Genomic DNA, 15370 nt, shown 5'->3' with positions numbered 1-15370 from the left:
GTCTATATGATGCCCTAATAACAGTGCTATACAATGTCCCAATAGCAGTGCCATAAAATGCCCCACAAAATATTAGTGTTATAAAATGCCCCAATAACAGCTCTATACAGTGCCCGAATAACAGTGCTATCTGGTGCCCCAATAAAAGTGCTGTACGATTCCCGAATAACAGTGCTATATGTAGACCTATGTATGGTGCCCCAATAACAGAACTATACAGTGACCAAATAACAGTGCTGTATGCTGCCCCAATAACAGCGCTGTACGATTCCCGAATAACAGTTCTATATGTAGACCTATATATTGTGCCCCAATGACAGAGCTATACAGTGACCAAATAACAGTACTGTATGGTGCCCCAATAACAACGCTGTACGATTCCCGAATAACAGTGCTATATGTAAACCTATATATGGTGCCCCAATAACAGAGCTATGCAGTGCCCCGAATAACAGTGCTATATGGTGCCCCAATAACAGTTTTGTACAGTTCCCGAATAATCGTGCTATATGTAGACCTATATATGATGCCCCAAAGACAGCGCTATACAGTGCCCGAATAACAGTGTTATATGGTGCCCCAATAACAGTGTTGTACGGTTCCAGAATAACAGTGCTATATGTAGACCAATAACAGTGCTAAATGCCCCTCCCCCCCAAAAAAATGCTTCACTTTGCCCCAATAACAGTGCTATAAAATGTCCACATAGCAGTGCCACAAAATGCCCCCAAAATGGTGATAGACAGTGCCACAATAACAGTGCCATATGGTCTAAATAATGACCCAATACCAGTGCTATACATTGTTAAAATAGCGGTCAGAAAATGCTCCAAAACAGAGTTTTTACAGTGCCCCATTAACAGTGCTATACGGGACCCCAATAACAGTGTATATGTAGAGCCATATATGTGGTGCCCCAATAACCATGCCAAATGGTCCCCCCAACAACAAAAAAATACCATACACTACTCAACAACAGTTATATATGGTTCCCCAATAACACACTGTGCCCCAATTACAGTGCCATTTAGTGCCACTCAAAAAATTGCATACAGTGCTCTATAACAGTACTACATGGTGCTCCAACAGCAGTGCTGTACAGTGCCCCAATAACAGTCTTATATGGTGCCAAAACAATTGTGTCATATGGTGCCTCAATAAACTATAGCGCACCCCAATAAAAGTGCTGTTCGGTGCTTCCCCAGAAATGGTATACAGTGCTCAAGAACAGTGCTTTACAGTGCCCCTATAACAATGCTATGCAGTGCCCCTATAATGGTACTATATCCTGCAACCCAACAACCGTGCCATGCGGTGCACTAATAACAGTGCCATACAGTGCACCAAAAACAGGGCTACAGAACTGAGAGTATTTTCAAAGCTTTCTAGCCATGTTGGTACAATCTGCAAGGTCAGCCAACCAATGAACTAATACCTATATCCATAACCTACAAATGTCCGGACTCTTTTAAATATTGATACAAATCATAAAAAGTCATTGGAAGGAATTGCACATATTCTCATGTAAACATATTGTGGTGTTCTTCTATCTAGAATAAAAAAGTTTCCATTTAGTATTTGATACCATAAAACGTGTTGGATTTTCTGGTTTAGGCAGATAAAAGTTCCTGCAGATAATAACTATTTTAGAACCCTAGATGAGATATAGTACTTTACCTAGTGATGGGGATTAGCCTTAGGAAAATAATTAGAGGATTCTTATTCTGAAAACTGTAATAAGACCCTTGTTGGCACTACAATGGAACCAGCGCATTATGGAAAAACGGTAAAAACTGCCCTCCATTATAATCCTTTAAGAAATTATTACTTTTGGAATAGTTTAAATAGTACATTAGAAGTAGCTGTTTTACATTTTTTAAGCATCTAAGGTTCCATAATTATATACACATCCTGAAGTATAGAGAATTTATCTGCTGCAGAACATGCCACATCAAATGGGATTTTGTGCTTAACCTCCATGTAAATTAAAAACATATTAAGCAAATCAGATCTACTGAAATCTGTGGTTTCATCGGCACTTCTTCTAAAAGAACGTGATAGAGGGACGATTGCAGTAAACATTGAGGAGATTTAGACTAAAACTACGTAGGAGACATTTAGGTTGAGTTGACACTTTCACTTGCCATATCATCTACACATGTGGACATGTCAACCTGTACAGTGGGCCATATGGCTGTTGACTGAAGATGTAAATGTGTCCAGGACAACCTACCATCATTTTGTAAGCAGGAGGTCTTCAAGAAGAGAAGCTACCAACTATCATTCTACCAGGTAACTATAGACTAAGTTAGTAAATACTCTCAGTCAAGCTTAGAGACCTCAAAGCACGGTGTTCTTCTACCCAAAATCTACCTTTCTGGGGTTCATTGATCCTCAACCAGCCAATGAAGGGAACTCATAGGTACCTACAGAACCTTGGATTAAAAAAGACCGAAGGGTTCATGGAATTTAAGATTATTCATCCTACTTTTGTGTTTTGTATCTTCAGGTAAAAGTCATCCCCCAGTTTTAAGGAGAATTCAAAGCTCATCCATGATTTGTTAGAGATCACAATATGTCACCCAACTGCACCCAAGTATTGACAAAAGTTTAATGGCTTGGATTGCAAAATACTTTATTTACTAGGGTAGCAGGCATAGCATCTACTATAAGGGCCCAGCGAATAAGGGGTCCAATCTTCACTCAGAAGTAATGTGGAGTTAGTGATCACTGCTGATGATGGAAGGCGGTAGTGGGAAAATGGATTGAGATCATTGAGAGATCAAGGATAGGAGGTGGAGACCAAAATAATCACAAATCTTCCATGCTCTGATGGAGCGGGGACCCCATTCCAAGTTGCCATAGAGCATTACATTTGTGCAAGTCCATTAGAAGTAACCACAAAGAAGGTTTTTAATTTAATGAAGGAATTTCTGAAAAAGCTCTGAACAGAAATCGTTCTAAAAACGAATTTGAGAACAGAAATTTTCGACATTTGAGTGGATTGTGTAACCATAGCAGATATCTTCTCTTTGAGAAAGTCCAATAACATTTCCTTCACATGATCCTGAAGATAAATGGACATATACGGTATGTGAAGAAGCAATAGCCAACTGACCATTCGGGTATTAGAGCCGTTCCTGAGGGCCACTGGCCAGAGGGAGTCCAAAGGTCCTTGAACAGTTAGGGTGCTCCTCTGAATCAGAAATAAAAAAATGATGTACATATAATATGTATAACAAAAGTATTATATATACACAATTCCTGCCCAACATAGTGTACACATTACATTCAACAATAGCTACAGATATTCCCTGTACAGCCACCTGTTGGTCAGCAGTGCAACTGCAGTTTTTTTTTTTTTTTCGTTTCACCTTTGTTAAATATTTTAGCTTGTAAACCAGCATTCTCCAACTGTAGTAGAACTACATCTTCCATCATGCCCTGACAGGCGAATGCTGGGAGTTGTAGTTTTGCCTTAGTTTCTATACTCTATTCTACAGTGATGCACTAAGGAGTCATTCACATCAACACTCTCAGTCCAACATCGATGTAGTCTCTTTTTCTTATGGGAATTCTTTATTACCTAATGATTACTATAATTACTAGAGATTCCTAAATCTGAGTTTACGTCATCACTCTAAAGCAATTGTATATGATATTTCATTACAGTAGACACTTGGCGCTAAACCAGCACATTTTAGTAATCTCCAGGGCTGATGACATATATTCATCAAATGCGTGATTCGCTTGCAGCAAACAAGTATCGGACAGTTCTTAGTATATAAACAGCGGTTATAAAGTATTTCCCAGACAGTCTGCAGTGATGGACATAGTAAGGCATTCGTATGTCAGATGTAATGGTGTGTAAACAGGAGATGGCTTCATGAAACAACACAATGATGCTCGGGTGTCCTCAGAGACCGCACTATCAAGGCATGTCAATGACAAGCTGTCTGATGTGTCACTAAGAATTACACGATCCATTGTCTGTAGTTAGAGGAGAGAATGAGTCTCAGAGCTCCAGTAACCATATAATGGAGTAAAGGAAATGTACAGACAATTTGTACCAAGCTGATCCACACAAATAAGACGAGCAGAGTATTATGGGGGGGGGGGGGCAACAATTTACCCCAAAACACTTCAGTACTACGAAATATACAGCAATGTTGGCAGCTTCCGTCACATAGTTTAATAGGTATTTTGGTTAAAAAAGGAAACTGGGTTAAGGGGGTGGGGGATTTAGTGAATTTTTTTGGGGGGTATATTGACATTTTTGGTTAGACATTGTTGTATATTGTTCTGTCCTTGTTGTACTTCCCGCTCTGAGTTACTGTGGAATTTCTGATGGGCTTGTGCTTAAAAACAGGAGCCAATCATACAAAAAAAAAAAAGAGCAGAACCCAAAGCACAAAACTACATATCCCCTTTAACAAGCACAGTTATCCACTTTAATAACAAGGTTGGGAGGGAGGAAGAAAGTAAGGGAGGAATGGAGGAAAGAAGGAGAGCCGGACTGAAGGAATTGTAGATGGCAGCAGGTAATTAAGCCATGAAGGAAACTGGGAGGAAGGAAGGAGAGAAGGAAGGAAGGAGAGAAGGAAGGAAGGAGAGAAGGAAGGAAGGAGAGAAGGAAGGAAGGAGAGAAGAAAGGAAGGAAAGGAGGAATGAGGGAAAGAGTGTAGGAATGAAGGGAAGGAAGGAAGAAAGAGAAAGAAAGAAAGCTATTAGAAAGATGATGATAGATAGATAGATAGATAGATAGATAGATAGATAGATAGATAGATAGATAGATAGATAGATAGATAGATAGATAGATAGATAGATAGATAGATAGATAGATAGATAGATAGATAGATAGATAGATAGATAGATAGATAGATTTTATGAGGAAGAAAGAAAGAAAGAAAGAAAGAAAGAAAGAAAGAAAGAAAGAAAGAAAGAAAGAAAGAAAGAAAGAAAGAAAGAAAGAAAGAAAGAAAGAAAGAAAGAAAACAAGGAAGGAGAAAAAAGAGGAGAAAAAAGAGAAGAAATGACGGAAGAAAGGAGGTAAGGAAGGACGGACGAAGGGAAGGAATGAGCAATGAAAGATAGGAGGAAAGGGGCAAGGTAGAAAACAAAAAAGGTAAGAGGGAATGAAAGAAGAAACTAAAGGAAGAAAGGAGAGAAATAAAGAAGGAAGGAAGAAACGGAGGAAAGAGGAAAGGTAGGAAGAAAATTAAAGAAGGAAGAAAGGAATTACATTTTAAATGAAAATATAAATGGGAACACTGGCCACTGGAGAAGAGTTACAAATTCTCCCGTACAGCTTATGTAATGAACTCAAACAGAGAAAAGAGAAAATACATTTAAAAAAAAAATCTCCTTGATGGGCACTGTTCCTGCAGGAGGCGCCGTGTAACTGCGCTCTGTACACCACCAGTCGTGTGTTGTATTGTTCATGTATTAATATTGATTTGTGCACACACGGTATTCCTCAGCATACAGGAACATCGGATCTGTATGTACACAGCTTTCTTTTTATCAGTCCGGATTCTTTGTATTTTGTTGGAGTGCAATTCAATACATTTTGTGCAGTGGTGGGATGCCGCCTGCAGAACAAGTGTTAAAAGCTGTGTCAATGTGCTACCCTGTAAAAGATTGCAGTCAAGTCTAATCCACACTCCAGGAAAGCATTTAAACTTAACAGGTTCTTACTCAGCCACATATGGTTTAGCAACCAAGCAAACATTTAATGTTCTTTTTTCCTTTATTCATTTTTCTTCTCTTTTTTGCAAACTATAAAATGTCCCTACATCTCCCGGTGGCTTAAGATGTCTGTCTAATTAACCGTAGCCTCCTGTTGTCTCTCTGTGATAAAAAGCAGCAACGCTCAAGGAAAACCAGCTTTTCCTTTTCTTGCTCTTTAAACATACGGGTTGTGATCTTGTTTAATTAAAAGCACATTTGTATTCCATACAAATGAAGTGCGATTAAGGTCTCTGAGTTATGAGTGTCCATCGCTAGATCATGTTTTTGCAAAAATTACCACATTTAGATCAAAGTGGTGAGACTCTTCTCCTGATTGCTTCATTAGAACCCTCAAAATGGACTTCATAAATAAAATTACCTCGGGGATTGCCCAAATAGACATCTTTATCATCTAATTGTTTCCATACATCACTCATGGATTCACATGAAGACCTTGAATTTACGATTAGTAACGTCCACAAAATTTTTGGTTGAACTCTAGATTTGTATTTTATTTATGTATTATATAACATATTAGCTCTCCAATAGGATATAATATAAAATAGTTATCAGTGGGGATTGGTCCCTACAGAACAAGGAATAGGTTAGTTTTGGTCTGGACATCCATGGAGATGAGGTCACATATACACGGTCATTCTACATTGAAATAAACAGGAGAATGGGAGTGATTGTCGTTCATTGATTTTGCATGCACTGCCTATCATGGATTTTCGAACAATTTAAGGTGCGTCGAGGATTAGAAAAACATGGCTGTTTTTTTCCAGAAATGGCGCCCCCCCCTGTTGATGGGTTGTACTTGGTGTTGGAGCTTAGCTCCACTGAAGTGAATGAGGCTGAGCTGCAGTACCACACAACCTGTGGACAGGTATTCCGCTGTTTTTGGAAAAAAGCTGCCATGTTTTCCTAATCTTAGACAACCCTTATAAGTGGTATTTTTTATTACGTTTTGTGATGTTTTTGTTGATTGTGAATGATTCAGAATGATAATTCTAACAATTAGCATACCAGATTATTTGCCCAAATTATCACAAATCTTCGTACATAAGACCATATCACAATATAGCCCATGATTTTTATAGACCACTAAATACTAGTGTCACGTTCTGTTGGTATGAGGCCAAACTACAGAGCACCCCAGCAATACAAAGTCCCGCAAAAGGGTACCTGAATAGTCCAGACAGTGCCCAAGGCTTTGGCACGGATGAAGGTTACGCCAGACGTGGCAGATGACAGCAGGTGCAGAACATTGCGCCAGACATGGCGGATCACACTGGACGAGGAAGATGGCACTGGACGTGGCAGATGACTGCAGGTGCAGCACGTTGCGTCAGACGTGGCGGACCACACTGGACGTGGAAGATGACACAGGACGTGGCAGATGACACAGGATGTGGCAAACGACAGCAGGTGCAGTAGACAACTCCAACACTAGTAGGCACAGGAACAGGAACACAGCAAAGGATACAGGAACAGGTAACAGGGGACGGGCAACAACTGGAACGGGAAAAGACTAGGGACCATTTGCAAGACAGACTTGGGATGCACTAGCAACGCTCAGGCAAGGATCAGTAGGGCAGGGCCCTTCTTATAGTCCAGATAATCATGGGCAGTTGATGATTTCGGGACACAGTGGACCGGAGCTGAAGTGAGCGCTGGTGTCTCCTAGGAAGGAGATGCGAGCCAGCGCTCACTGATCCATGGCATCGGGAGGTAAGTAAACATGAAGGCCCGCGGCCATGGACACTACAACTAGCCTACCTATAAATATAAGATGGGAGGTTCTGACTGCGGAAAAGCCTTTTTTTCAAAGGTATTTATGTAACCATTTATACTTACATTTCCTAAGCGTGCATGTTTATATCTATGCAAATGAAAATAACAGTGCAGCCAGTAAAAATTGGCAGAGATCGGCTGAATAGAATATTTTCCACAAGATCATTTATCTTAGGGTTTGAGTTGCCATTAACACTTCAACAAATTTTGCATAAATTAATAGTAAAAGCGAATCTAAGAATCTTTGTAATATATCTTATGAGAGAAAAATTCATCTTTCTCCACTTATCTGGCTCCCCCCCTCCTAACTGTTCACTCAGGTTACAGCTTCCCATAGAAGTCTATGGAGAGGGGTGGGGGAGGAGGGAGCAGAAGCAGAATACAGAGAGAGGCAGAGACACACACAGAGACACTGCTTGAGCTTCTAGTAAGTGTTGTATCTCACCCTAGTGTGGAATTTACAGCTTCACTGCTCATTACTGTTGTGTAATCTCATCCATGCTGCTTCAGTTTCTATATACATGTGATATATAAAGATAGGAAAACAAGATTCTCCTCTTCTCTGTGTAATGTGTATAGAAGACATGATAGCCGTTAGGCTCCAAACACTAGCTCAGAGAAAATTGAGAACTAGTGATAGAGCCTGTAGGGCAAAAACTGCTAAAAATTCCCATATACAAGTCCTATTATGGCCTGAAATGGTGTTATTCCTCATGTCCACACGTATGACAGCTTATTCTGAAAAGGCACCTGAAAGATTAGGTGCTTTTAAAGACTGTTACCCAATACTGACTAAATTAGTTCCCATTTGCAACTATCTAATATCTACCTATGGAAAGCACTATTGCTTTGTGGCACTGGGGTCCTGTGTTCAAATCTTAATCTGCATGGAATCTGTATATTCCTCCCATGATTCCTCCCAAACTAATTCCAATCGGTTATTGACTTAAAATTGGTCCTGATGTATGATTATGTACCTGAAATAGGAAATTTAGGCTTTAAACTCCTCTGAGGGCAAGTACTTCTGTGAATGATTACAATCGTTGTAGACCACTGCCACAATATAGGCAATGGGCAATAAATAAATATATTCACATTAACATGGAAATAGAACATCGGGTTAGACTAAAAGGTTGGCAGAAATGGGGCACTAGTCTCTATCCCTAATGTTCTGGATACACTCTAGTGCTCTCATATGTGATGGAGGTCTATGGAGGACGACACACCAATGTGAACGATTCCTGCGTTATTGTACTGTTCAAGGTCAGATCAAGGGCAGGAACATTAGAAGTCAATGTTGCCACTATTACTACATAAAATGTTATAATAATTATAATTCTTATTGTTGTTATTGTTATTCATCCTCCCTAAAACACTTAATAACGTTCATGCCCTAAACTCTTCTATTTTACTAGCCAAGAACATTTCATCAGGATGTTTAGGTAAATTGATAAGGTGATAACACAAAAAACCTGGGCAGACCAGAAAACCACAACTGTTTTTCCTTGAGAATGTCCCTCTGATCTTAGATTGACAATGCTAATAGAATATGCATAGTCTTATTAGCATACAAGATAATGGCACCCTGGAGGGAATAGAATCATAAAACTTTAAGTAGAAATCAAAACAGAAGGAGGGAGCAAGAGAGAACATTGTCACAAGCAAAAAAAAACATTGCCAGGGGCTACACTTTGCAGGAACATACGGATGTACTCATATTTCTTGCTCTAGTCACCATGCAAATGGTAATAGGCTGTACTCCCATGAATACTATCAATGTCATGTTTTATGTGAAACATTAATTGAGATAATGTGCCCCTTCTGCAGCAACGACAGAGTCGTATGTCATCGTGCACCACAATAGGATGACATCTGCATTTGCAATGGGAATATACATTTATCTGGGCTGCATCGTACGCCAAGGAGCAGCTGGGGACTGGGAAACTGTTTGCCTAATACTCACAAATGGCCAATGTGCTGCGACTATTACTGAGTAGATCACTGTACTGCGTAGATATGTTTGTTTGATATAGACTTGTGTTAGAAGGTCATGTAAAATATGCGTCGATCTTTGTAAGGGGATAGATATGGTGTTTCCCTTCCAACCAGGTTTTTGCTTGACCTTAGATTCTGTAAAGCGTGATTGATAAAATGTAGGTAGAAAAAAAAGTAGCAAGGTGAACCTCAATGATTACAGATGAATATGGGAAAGTTGTCACTATTAAAAATTATTTTAAATATATTTTTGTTAACTTCTCACCTTTTTATTATCGAGACCACTGCTTCTCAAAATGTGAGGTGGGCGTAATGGGTAAGGTGCCCCCAGACGATGAGAGACAGAGGGGGAGCCAGTTTTGATAGAAGTGATTATATGGGGGCACCAATCCCTGGTTTAGCAACATAAGGCTTCGTTCACATCTGCGCTAGGGTTCCGTTCCGACGTTCCGTTGGAGCTTTCCGTTGGAAAAGAGCCCTGACAGACACAAACGGAAACCATAGGTTTAATTTCAATGGTGACGGATCCAGTGCCAATGGTTTCCGTTTGTCTCCGTTGTGCAAGGGTTTCGTCGTTTTGACTGAATCAATATCGCAGTCGACTGCACTATTGATTATGTCAAAACGGATGGAACCCTTGCACAACGGAGAAAAACGGAAACCATTGGCACCGGATCCGTCACCATTGAAATCAAAGGTGATGGGAACGAAAACCTATGGTTTCCGTTTGTGTCTGTCAGGACTCCGTTCCGATGCAAAGCTCCGACGGAACGGAGCCCTAGCGCAGATGTGAACGAAGCCTAATACATTACTTTTGTGCTTATTTTAATGTTCTACTGGGTTCAGGAGATACATTTTAAGATAAGTTAAGGTTTTGAGATTTTTTTGTACATTTTGGCACGGACAATGACTAATGGTAAGACTCAGGCAGAACCGTGTTCTATTTGGTGAGGCCCTAGTGGAAAAATATTAAGATGCTCTGATCTAGATTATATAGATGATGATACATTTCACTACATATAGGCTATCCAAGACGTCCATGGCATCTGTCCACCTCCAAAAACTGATCATCACAGGCTTTTTCATGATGTCCATGCTAAGTGTATTCCAGTTGACACGGACATCATGGATGGACCTTTATTGACTATTTTATATGGACTATTTATGAAAAAGTGTTGGCAACCTGAAGTATCATGAGATGTTACTATAATAGATGATGAATCACAAAAATTCAGTTTATTTTTGAATTCATAGGAAATAGATCAGTTTAGTTCAATGTAAATTGGGGCATAGTTAGGAATGGGTGGGGACTGGCAGTGCATTTTGTCTGGGTGTTAAGTAGTATAGGGGGCACCAATGAGAAGCTAGTGGAGCTGGAAAGCCTCCAGGGGTGGTCATAAGTACATTTTTGTCCTATGTGAAAGAACAGTTAGATGTACATCTCAAACTTGGAGCAGTTTAATGATCTCTAGCTGCTTTCCAAAATCCACCACTGTTGCCGATGGCTGGGATTCAATGTTTTTGTCAAAAACATTTGGCATTGAGTACCAGAGGGGTATGACATCAAGATCCACACTGCTACAAATGTCATATACCATAATGCAACAAGGTCACTGTGTGGCTATAGCTTTACTCGACAATCTGAGATCTACCATAATGGAGTCCTGATCTCCGGTAACAAAGTACACAAATTCTTCCATCGTTATCACTGAATTGTTTTTGAATTAAATTACCACCATCATATTTTTCACTTGATAATATTTGACTCTTCCACTGAAGCCTATTTTACAACAATTACAATATTCATATATATCTCAGTGTAATTTTCTGTTGTGTCATTTAATGTACATAAACTCGGAGGGGCGCAGGCAAATCCATCACCTGGTCAACCATAACGGACCTCGCTCCTGTTACCATAAAACCTTATACCGTCCCCTTTATCATAGCTGTGATCTGGGAGTGTGACGGCTCCTGTCTGCAGTGTCTCTACATGAGTTCACTTTTCCTGCACTAAACGTCTTCGTTCTATCAGAGCATTCACAGTTCACTTAAATCTGGATGAGAGCCACACATTCATATCCCTTCTATACCACACCAATGGCCAAAGTAAATCTTTCAATGCTTGGCACAAGAAAATGACCTCAAATTCAAACAAGAATCAGATGGTTTGTCCTCTCGGCTGATGGTGAACAATGTCTCTTAATGTTCAGAATCTTTAGTATAGTCAGCTTCAGATGACCCTGCTTTGTTCAAAGCCATGCATTATATTCTATGGAATGGACTGTGGTGGGTAAGAATAAGGGGGTGGGTCTTCTATTCTATAGGAATGAATACAAAATAAGACATTCTTGTAAATTGTTAAATGAAAAGCCAAATTGTGGTTGTGTGATATGATCAAATGACAAAACACAGTAAGATAGAGTAAATTCTTATCACTTCATTGGATGAACTGCCAAGAGAAGTGGGAGAAGAGAAGTGACAACTGCTCTGGGCACATTTAAGGCTCTGAAAAGTGGTTGTCAATTTTGAAATTAATTTGGATGTTGGCCTGAAAAACATAGTTAAATATCATTATTGCACTAGTATTAAGGCCTCATGCACACGACCGTAGCCATGTGCACAGCCGTGATTTTCGAGATGGCCAGCAGCGGAGTGTCACCCGCGAGCAGCCCACAAATCGTGGGCCGTACACATGGCCGCGTCCATTATTTCCTATGAGCCTGGACCGCAGAACACGGCCGTAATAAGACATGCTCATTCTTTCTGCGGTCCAGGCTCCTGTGCCTTGCACGGACCGTGGAAACCACGGTTTTGTGCATGGCCCCCTAGGAATGAATGGGGCCGCAATTCTCGCATGGATTTTCGAGGGAATTGCGGCCGCAAAATCACATTTGTGTGCATGGGGCCTAACTGTTTATAGTATCAATCTGTCTGAACAGGAATATAAGTGTTATAATACTGCCCCATGTGGACAAAAATATAACGACTATAGTACTGACCCATGTGAACAATAATATAATTACTATAATACTGCCCCATATATACAAGAATATAACTACTATAATACTGCCACCTATGTACAAGAATATAACTACCATAATACTGCCCGTATAAACAAGAATATAACTACTATAATACTGCCCCCTATATACAAGAATATAACTACTATAATACTGCCCCCTATGCACAAGAATATAACTACTATATACTGCTCCTATATACAAGAATATAACTACTATAATACTGCCCTTATGTACAAGAATATAACTACTATAATACTGCCCCCTATGTACAAGAATATAACTACTATAATACTGCCCCTATATACAAGAATATAACTACTATAATACTGCCTCCTATATACAAGAATATATCTACTATAATACTGCTCCCTATATACAAGAATATAACTACTATAATACTGCTCCCTATATACAAGAATGTAACTACTATAATACTGCCCCCTATATACAAGAATATAACTACTACAATACTGCCCCCTATGTACAAGAATATAACTACTATAATACTACCCCCTATATACAAGAATATAACTACTATAATACTGCCTCCTATATACAAGACTATAACGACTATAATACTGCCCCTATATACAAGAATATAACTACTATAATACTGCTCCCTATATACAAGATTATAACTACTATAATACTGCTCCCTATACACAAGAATATAACCATTATAATACTGCCCCCTATAAACAAGAATATAACTACTATAATACTGCCTCTATATACAAGAATATAACTAGTATAATACTGCTCCTATATACAACAATATAACTACTATAATACTGCCCCCTATGTACAAGAATATAAATACTATAATACTGCCTCCTATATACAAGAATATAACTACTATAATACTCCCCGCTATGAACAAGAATATAACTCCTATAAAACTGCCTCCTATATACAAGAATATAACTACTATAATACTGCCTCCTATATACAAGACTATAACGACTATAATACTGCCCCTATATACAAGAATATAACTACTATAATACTGCTCCCTATATACAAGATTATAACTACTATAATACTGCTCCCTATACACAAGAATATAACCATTATAATACTGCCCCCTATAAACAAGAATATAACTACTATAATACTGCCTCTATATACAAGAATATAACTAGTATAATACTGCTCCTATATACAACAATATAACTACTATAATACTGCCCCCTATGTACAAGAATATAAATACTATAATACTGCCTCCTATATACAAGAATATAACTACTATAATACTCCCCGCTATGAACAAGAATATAACTCCTATAAAACTGCCTCCTATATACAAGAATATAACTACTATAATACTGCCTCCTATATACAAGAATATAACTCCTATAAAACTGCCCCCTATATACAAGAATATAACTACTATAATACTGCTCCTATATACAAGAATATAACTCCTTTAATACTGCCCCCTATATACAAGAATATAACTACTATAATACTGCCCCCTATATACAAGAATATAACTCCAATAATACTGCCCCCTATATACAAGAATATAACTACTATAATACTCCCCCTATATACAAGAATATAACTACTATAATACTGCCTCCTATATACAAGAATATATCTACTATAATACTGCCCCTATATACAAGAATATAACTACTATAATACTGCCCCCATATACAAGAATATAACTACTATAATACTGAACGTATATACAAGAATATAACTACTATAATACTGCCCCCAATGTACAAGAGTATAACTATTATAATACTGCCCCTATGTACAAAAACATAACTAATATAATACTGACCCTAAATACAAGAATATAACTACTATAATACAGCCCCTATATACAAGAATATAACTACTATAATACTGCCCCTTATGTACAAGAATATAACTACTATAATACTCCCCCTATATACAAGAATATAACTACTATAATACAGCCCCCTATATACAAGAATATAACTACTATAATACTGCCCCCTATATACAAGAATATAACTACTATAATACAGCCCCTATATACAAGAATATAACTACTATAATACTTCCCCTTATGTACAAGAATATAACTACTATAATACTCCCCCTATATACAAGAATATAACTACTATAATACTGCCCCCTAAATACAAGAATATAACTACTATAATACTGCCCCCTATATGCAAGAAAATAACTGCTATTATACTGCTTTATATGTACAAGTATATAACTACTATAATACTGCCCCGTTTTTTACAAGAATATAACCACTATAATACTGCCCCCCTATGTACAATAATATACCTACTATAATGTTGCCCCCTATAAACAAGAATCTAACTACTATAATACTGCCCCCTATGTACAAGAATATAATTACTATAATACTGCTCCTATATACAAGAATATAACTACTATAATACTGCCTCCTATATACAAGAATATAACTACTATAATACTGCGCCTATATACAAGAATATAACTACTATAATACTTCCCCTTATATACAAGAATATAACTACTATAATACTGCCCCTATATACAAGAATATAACTACTATAATACTGCCCCATATATACAAGAATATAACTACTATAATACTATGTACAAGAATATAACTACTATAATACTGCCCCCTATATACAAGAATATAATTACTATAATACTGCTCCTATATACAAGAATATAACTTCTATAATACTGCCCCCTATGTACAAGAATATAACTACTATAATACTGCCCCCTATATACAAGAATATAACTACTATAATACTGCCCCCTATATACAAGAATATAACTACTATAATACTGCCCCCTATGTACAAGGATATAATTACTATAATACTGCTCCT

Source organism: Rhinoderma darwinii, chromosome 10, assembly GCF_050947455.1.
Source record: "Rhinoderma darwinii isolate aRhiDar2 chromosome 10, aRhiDar2.hap1, whole genome shotgun sequence".
NCBI lineage: Eukaryota > Metazoa > Chordata > Amphibia > Anura > Rhinodermatidae > Rhinoderma > Rhinoderma darwinii.
The sequence above is the reverse complement of the archived record's forward strand: the minus strand, read 5'-3'. Positions refer to the sequence as shown.